Here is an 8,448-nt window from a genome sequence, read left to right on the forward strand (position 1 = left end):
TTGCCTCCTGTGGTTGTTTCCACCAAGTTCACTTGGGTGTGGTTGCTGTATCCACATCTTGGATGATCATTGCCCATTAGTTTTGCCTCCTACAGTTGTTTCCACCATGTTTTGTTGTCTTCATCTGCACGTTTTCAGAGTCAATATCCATTATCCTGTAGAAAATATCATCCATGCTTCCAGGGCTCCTTTCAAGCTGCCAGATAATTCTTTAAGTGCCTTTTTCAATCTCTTATCCTGGAAGGGGCAAAAAGGGGTTATGAATACTGACACATCCTAACAAAAAATCAACGTAAGGAAACGTAAGTCATTCTGTATTACAGGTCTGCTGTCTCAAAAAATGAGATCTCTGATTAAGTGCAGTGCTATGAATTGAGCTTAAAATAGACTGGGACACAAAGTAATTAAAAATAAAGATGTGTAACATTTTCTTTTTTTGTTTGTTGGGAAAACATTTCTATGAAAAGATGGTGTGAGAGACACAAAGGACAATGTATGGCCCTTGTTTGATATAAAAATCAAAATGCAGTTAAAATTTGCAATTAATAACTGTAAGTGACTGATTTAAAGTGTAAATGGAGGCTACAAGAATGTGAAAAATTAGAAAATTCCTCAATTCTGATGAAAATTCATCAGATTTCTGAGATTTCCAAACATGAGATTTATCTGATACCAGTGTATGAAATATGTATATTTTAATAGACTGTGAAGCTTGGAAACAAAATGGCTCTTAAAATTATTACACAACTGAGTATCATTCAATTTTATATAACACTTTATTTGTAGCTGTGTTGATTTATTTTGAATTGAAGCCATTGTAATTTGGAACTTAATTTTTATTAATAAGATTATCTTGGATCATGATTGTCACATACCTGATCAGTGGCAGTTATCTACTGTTAAATGTCTTGTAGGGGAGGGGGGGGGGGGGGGGTTAACATCCATCAGACTTGTCTCCTCCAGTTGTTTCCACCAAGTCCTGTTGGCTGCAGCTGCTGTTTCCACATCTTGGAATATCAACATCTTTCAGTCATGCCTCCTGCAGTTATTTCTACAATGTCCTGTTGAGGGCAGCTGCTGTTTCTAAATCTTCGAAAACCAACGTCCATCAACCTTGCTCCTCCAGTTGTTTTCACCAAGTTCTGTTGAGTGCAGCTGCTGTTTCCACATCTTGGAGACTTATTGTCCATCAAACATGCATATTCCATTTCCACCATGTCCTGTTGTCTTTTTCAATTAAAACTGAAAGACAGGTAGCTTTTTGAAAAGTTATTTACAAAAGGACAGACAGCTAGACAGACAGACAAGGGACACCTTCTTATGCATTAGCTCTTCTAGTCTCTGACCAATAGAGCTAGAGCTTACACATTGGCCATTACCGAGAAAAGCTACACAATATCATGGATCACTTTCTCTGTTTTTGAAAGATGAATCAAGTCAATTAGGACTATTTTACTTTCATCTAGAACATTTCCAATTATCCAGCAATAATGCATAATGTAAGCTGTTATTTTCTGGCTCTGAAGTTTTAATTAATTCAGTATTTTCTGTTACATTTTACCTCATCTTTCTTAAGAAAATTGCTTATTCCCCTGCAACTTTCAAGCTTTGCCCAACTATAAAATAAAGCTTTTAAAAAGAACATATATACTTAGATAATAGGCCCTCAATCAGGCCAGAAGTTTCAGCTGAAACATGTTTCAACACTTCAAATCTCTTATATCCACCATGTCCAATGTAGATATCACTGCAAAATACAACAAAGAACATTAGACACATGCTTAATACTGATACCATTAACAAATAACTAATAACTAATACTGACATACCAATAACAAATAACTAATACTGACATACCAATAACAAATACCTAATACTGACACACCGATAACAAATACCTAATACTGACATACCGATAACAAATACCTAATACTGACATACCAATAACAAATACCTTATACTGACATAACAATAACAAATAACTAAAACTCATTCCAATAACAAATAACTAAAACTCATATAAATAACAAATAACTAATACTGACACACCAATAACAAATACCTAATACTCATATACCAATAACAAATAACTAACATAACAATAACAAATAACATAATCATAACAACACACCAATAACAAATACCTAATACTGATATATACCAATAACAGAAATAACTAACACTCATAACAATAACAAATAACTAAAACTCATACCAATAACAAATAACTAAAACTCATAACAATAACAAATAACAAACTCATAACAATAACAAATAGCTTAAACTCATAACAATAACAAATAACATAATCATAACAACACGCCAATAACAAGTACCTAATACTGATATACCAATAACAAATAACTACCACTCATAATAATAACAAATAACTAAAACTCATAGCAATAACAAATAACATAATCATAACAACAACAAAAAGATTATACTAATAACAATTATAACAAAATACTTAACTTACCAAATCAACATAACAAAGTACAAACAAAACTTGAATTAACAAATGTCTAACAAAAAAAACCTAATGCAATAAATAACTAACATAATGAACAAAACTAACAAAATAAACATTAGATAAATAATATTATCTAAAAATAAAAAAAAATTTACAACTAACAACACTAACAAAGCAAAAACTATAACAAATAACTAAGATAACAAAACAACCTAACATTAGCATAATAAAAACAAAACAACATAACAAAAACATCCATTCCAGCGTTGTTGGGATGCTGTTCCAATCCAATATGCCCAGCCGCCTCCAAGTCCTTATTCCACCATCTCCAACGATGAGGTCCCGGCAAAGAGAAAACAGAGAAGATTAGACAAATCAAAAACAACACAACACAACAAAAAACTATTACTGTACAAAAGATGTGCTGAGAGTGGGAAGGGAAGGGAAGGGAAATGTTAGTACTTAGTAGGGGTGCCAAAAATAATAATGAAACGATCATACCTCTGCTATTTCTTAATGACTAAGAAATACCTCCATTCCAGCGTTGTTGGGATGCTGTTCCAATCCAATATGCCCAGCCGCCTCCAAGTCCTTATTCCACCATCTCCAATCCAATATGCCCAGCCGCCTCCAAGTCCTTATTCCACCATCTCCAACGATGAGGTCACGGCAAAGAGAAAACAGAGAAGATTAGACAAATCAAAAACAACACAACACAAAAACTTTTACTGTACAAAAGATGTGCTGAGAGTGGGGGAGGGAAGAGAAATGTTAGTACTTAGAAGGGGTGCCAAAAATAATAATGAAACGATCATACCTTTGCTATTTCCTAATGACTAAGAAATACCTCCATTCCAGCGTTGTTGGGATGCTGTTCCAATCCAATATGCCCAGCCTCCTCCAAGTCCTTATTGCACCATCTCCAACGACGAGGTCCCAGCAAAGAGAAAACAGAGAAGATTAGACAAATCAAAAACAACACAACAAAAAAAACTTTTACTGTACAAAAGATGTGCTGAGAGTGGGGGAGGTAAGGGAAATGTTAGTACTTAGTAGGGGTGCCAAATATGATAATGAAATGATCATACCTCTGCTATTTCTTAATGACTAAGAAATACCTCCATTCCAGCGTTGTTGGGATGCTGTTCCAATCCAATATGCCCGCCTCCAAGTCCTTATTCCACCATCTCCAACGATGAGGTCCCGGCAAAGAGAAAACAGAGAAGATTAGACAAAACAAAAACAACACAAAACAACAAAAAACTATTACTGTACAAAAGATGTGCTGAGAGTGGGAAGGGAAGGGAAGGGAAATGTTAGTACTTAGTAGGGGTGTCAAAAATAATAATGAAATGATCATACCTCTGCTATTTCTTAATGACTAAGAAATACCTCCATTCCAGCGTTGTTGGGATGCTGTTCCAATCCAATATGCCCAGCCGCCTCCAAGTCCTTATTCCACCATCTCCAATCCAATATGCCCAGCCTCCTCCAAGTCCTTATTCCACCATCTCCAATGATGAGGTCCCGGCAAAGAGAAAACAGAGAAGATTAGACAAATCAAAAACAACACAAAACAACAAAAAACTATTACTGTACAAAAGATGTGCTGAGAGTGGGGGAGGGAAGGGAAATGTTAGTACTTAGTAGGGGTGCCAAAAATAATAATGAAATGATCATACCTCTGCTATTTCTTAATGACTAAGAAATACCTCCATTCCAGCGTTGTTGGGATGCTGTTCCAATCCAATATGCCCAGCCGCCTCCAAGTCCTTATTCCACCATCTCCAATCCAATATGCCCAGCCGCCTCCAAGTCCTTATTCCACCATCTCCAACGATGAGGTCACGGCAAAGAGAAAACAGAGAAGATTAGACAAATCAAAAACAACACAAAACAACAAAAAACTATTACTGTACAAAAGATGTGCTGAGAGTGGGGGAGGGAAGGGAAATGTTAGTACTTAGTAGGGGTGCCAAAAATAATAATGAAATGATCATACCTCTGCTATTTCTTAATGACTAAGAAATACCTCCATTCCAGCGTTGTTGGGATGCTGTTCCAATCCAATATGCCCAGCCGCCTCCAAGTCCTTATTCCACCATCTCCAATCCAATATGCCCAGCCGCCTCCAAGTCCTTATTCCACCATCTCCAACGATGAGGTCACGGCAAAGAGAAAACAGAGAAGATTAGACAAATCAAAAACAACACAACACAAAAACTATTACTGTACAAAAGATGTGCTGAGAGTGGGGGAGGGAAGGGAAATGTTAGTACTTAGAAGGGGTGCCAAAAATAATAATGAAACATAATACCTTTGCTATTTCTTAATGACTAAGAAATACCTCCATTCCAGCGTTGTTGGGATGCTGTTCCAATCCAATATGCCCAGCCGCCTCCAAGTCCTTATTCCACCATCTCCAATCCAATATGCCCAGCCTCCTCCAAGTCCTTATTCCACCATCTCCAACGATGAGGTCACGGCAAAGAGAAAACAGAGAAGATTAGACAAATCAAAAACAACACAACACAAAAACTTTTACTGTACAAAAGATGTGCTGAGAGTGGGGGAGGGAAGGGAAATGTTAGTACTTAGTAGGGGTGTCAAAAATAATAATGAAATGATCATACCTCTGCTATTTCTTAATGACTAAGAAATACCTCCATTCCAGCGTTGTTGGGATGCTGTTCCAATCCAATATGCCCAGCCGCCTCCAAGTCTTTACTCCACCATCTCCAACGATGAGGTCCTGTCAAAGAGAAAATAGAGAAGATTAGACAAATCAAAAACAACACAACACAATATAAAAACTATTACTGTACAAAAGATGTGCTGAAAGTGGGAAGGGAAGGGAAATGTTAGTACTTAGTAGGGGTGCCAAAAATAATAATGAAACGATCATACCTCTGCTATTTCTTAATGACTAAGAAATACCTCCATTCCAGCGTTGTGGGGATGCTGTTCCAATCCAATATGCCCAGCCTCCTCCAAGTCCTTATTCCACCATCTCCAACGATGAGGTCCCGGCAAAGAGAAAACAGAGAAGATTAGACAAATCAAAAACAACACAACACTAAAACTTTTACTGTACAAAAGATGTGCTGAGAGTGGGGGAGGGAAGGGAAATGTTAGTACTTAGTAAGGGGTGCTAAAAAAATTATGAAACGATCATACCTCTGCTATTTAATGACTAAGAAATACCTCCATTCCAGCGTTGTTGGGATGCTGTTCCAATCCAATATGCCCAGCCGCCTCCAAGTCCTTATTCCACCATCTCCAATCCAATATGCCCAGCCGCCTCCAAGTCCTTATTCTACCATCTCCAACGATGAGGTCCCAGCAAAGAGAAAACAGAGAAGATTAGACAAATCAAAAACAATACAACAAAACAAAAAAACTGTTACTGTACAAAAGATGTGCTGAGAGTGGGGGAGGGAAGGGAAATGTTAATACTTAGTAGGGGTGTCAAAAATAATAATGAAACGATCATACCTCTGCTATTTCTTAATGACTAAGAAATACCTCCACTCCAGCGTTGTTGGGATGCTGTTCCAATCCAATATGCTCAGTCACCTCCAAGTCCTTATTCCACCATCTCCAATCCAATATGCCCAGCCTCCTCCAAGTCCTTATTCCACCATCTCCAACGATGAGGTCCTGGCAAAGAGAAAACAGAGAAGATTAGACAAATCAAAAACAACACAACACAAAAACTTTTACTGTACAAAAGATGTGCTGAGAGTGGTGGAGGGAAGGGAAATGTTAGTACTTAGAAGGGGTGTCAAAAATAATAATGAAACGATCATACCTCTGCTATTTCTTAATGACCAAGAAATACCTCCATTCCAGCGTTGTGGGGATGCTGTTCCAATCCAATATGCCCAGCATATTTTAAATATTAGGTAGGAATCTGAAAATAAAGAATACTTCAATAGAGACCTAGCTTATATTTGACTCTGTGTTGTAGATGATTTACATAGTTTAATTATGACTTTGCTTATAGATGTTAACATACTAAATTTTACATTTACAGAATACAGGTGTTTGCAAGAATTTAGGTTAATTGATGATCTACCATATCTCACCACCACTACAAACCACCCCCAACCCAACTCAATTTCTTCCAAGGACTGAGTCATAAATATTAAAACCATGCATACAATTATCTCATTTCCAACTCCATGAACTAATTTAATTTCATCACAATGAATGTTATCAAACTTCAGGCAAAGTCTCACATCAATTACAAGAATGTTCTGGTATATGTGCATGGGTTATTCCATAGATGCAAATCCATGCAAATGTTGTCTTTGTAGGTTTTATGGTTTCTTGGGAATGGTCCTGCTAAAAAAAATTGTTTTCAGGTTACCAGGAAAATGTATATCAGTTCATCCATAGAAGTCAGATGCTGCATCTGATGTCTGGTTAATGTGCATCTAGATCCCTACATATGTAAGTGTATCCATCATACAAGTGTGGTTAAGGTAGGATTTAATTTATAGTTAATTTGCAATGTACCTTACTCAAAAACCTTTAACCTGGTCACTTATCTAGAAATGTAGGTCAGATCTAGCCTGTACGGAGTATCCTATGATGCATCAGCTATATTCAGTCTTACAAATTTGGATACACAGTCCTTTTAGTTACTTAAAGAATGAACCTCCTCCAAAATTTTTGTTCAATCAAAATCTTGTATGTTAGACCCAGCATCTGAAGCAAATCTGGTAAGTTGCTTCCTCATTGCAAGTTCAGTCACCATAGGGGTTGAAGTTACTTGGGAATACTGCTAGATCTGCTCCAAAAAACTTTAACCTGGTCGCTCATTCTGAAATTTAGGTCAGTGCCAAGTCATTATTTTAGAGTACAGGTGTATTGTGTTTTAGCTAGTAACTTTCATGTAACATTTTATTTGACTGAAAAAAAGGACTGTTCCTGTACTTCAGACATTAAAAATGTTAATTATTCTTAAAGACATTCAGTAAGCATGTGCTCTATAGTTTTAATATGACAATTTATAATACTGAAAAACAACCAGAAGTTTCTGATGAGACTTTAGCTTTTACTGGTATGTATCTAACAAAGGAAGAGAAAAGTAGGACTTACATTGGACTTGCTACTATGCAACAGTAATAAATAGTATAATGATCCTTGGTTTAGTTTTTCTGGGGCAGGATTTATTGCAATTAGACTAAAACTGTAGGTGTAGTAGCGTTTTGAAAGTATTCCACGGAAGTTTCTATTTATAGTAACAATGGCAACGTTTTACACTGTTCATCAAAATCATATATAAAGAATTTATGTATTTAAATGGTGTCTACTTGTGTGCCATTTAAATCAAAAACCGAACATGGAATTATTTTAGTATTCTTAATTGTGCCAAGTTATACTGAAATCAGACCTAAAGTGTAGAAAAAAAAGTGTTTTGTTCAAGTATTTCACAGAAAATTTTATTTTTTATAACCATGGCAACACCATTCATTTCAGCTTTTTTGGCCCAGTGGTTCTTGAGAAGAAGATTTTTAAATGACCCCACCCTATTTTTGTCTTTTCTTGATTATCTCCCCCTTGTAAGGGGACTTGCCCTTTATTTTAACAATTTAAACTCCTCTTCACCCAAGGATACTTTGTACCAAGTTTGGTTAAAACTGACCCAGTAGTTCTTGAGAAGAAGTTGAAAATGTGAAAAGTTTACAGACGGACGGACGACGGACAAGGGGTGATCAGAAAAGCTCACTTGAACTTTCCGCTCAGGTGAGCTAAAAAAAAATGTTCTGGTGCAAGATATGGCCAAGATTAGGGTTACTGGAAGTTATTAGTTAAACTGGTCTATGTCATGAGGACAAAAAATCAAAGTAATTCTGAAATGTCTTTTCACAAGTAATGGTTATTGTGGAAAAAATATGAGTATCTTAACTGTCTTAATTGTCTCTTCAGATGCAAGTTAAAGCTAGGGTAATTTTTGAAACATGGGT

The sequence above is a fragment of the Saccostrea echinata genome, unplaced genomic scaffold (assembly GCF_033153115.1).
Source record: "Saccostrea echinata isolate AGI-Se365-2 ecotype Australia unplaced genomic scaffold, CSIRO_AGI_Sech_v1 ptg000009l, whole genome shotgun sequence".
NCBI classification, from domain to species: Eukaryota; Metazoa; Mollusca; class Bivalvia; order Ostreida; family Ostreidae; genus Saccostrea; species Saccostrea echinata.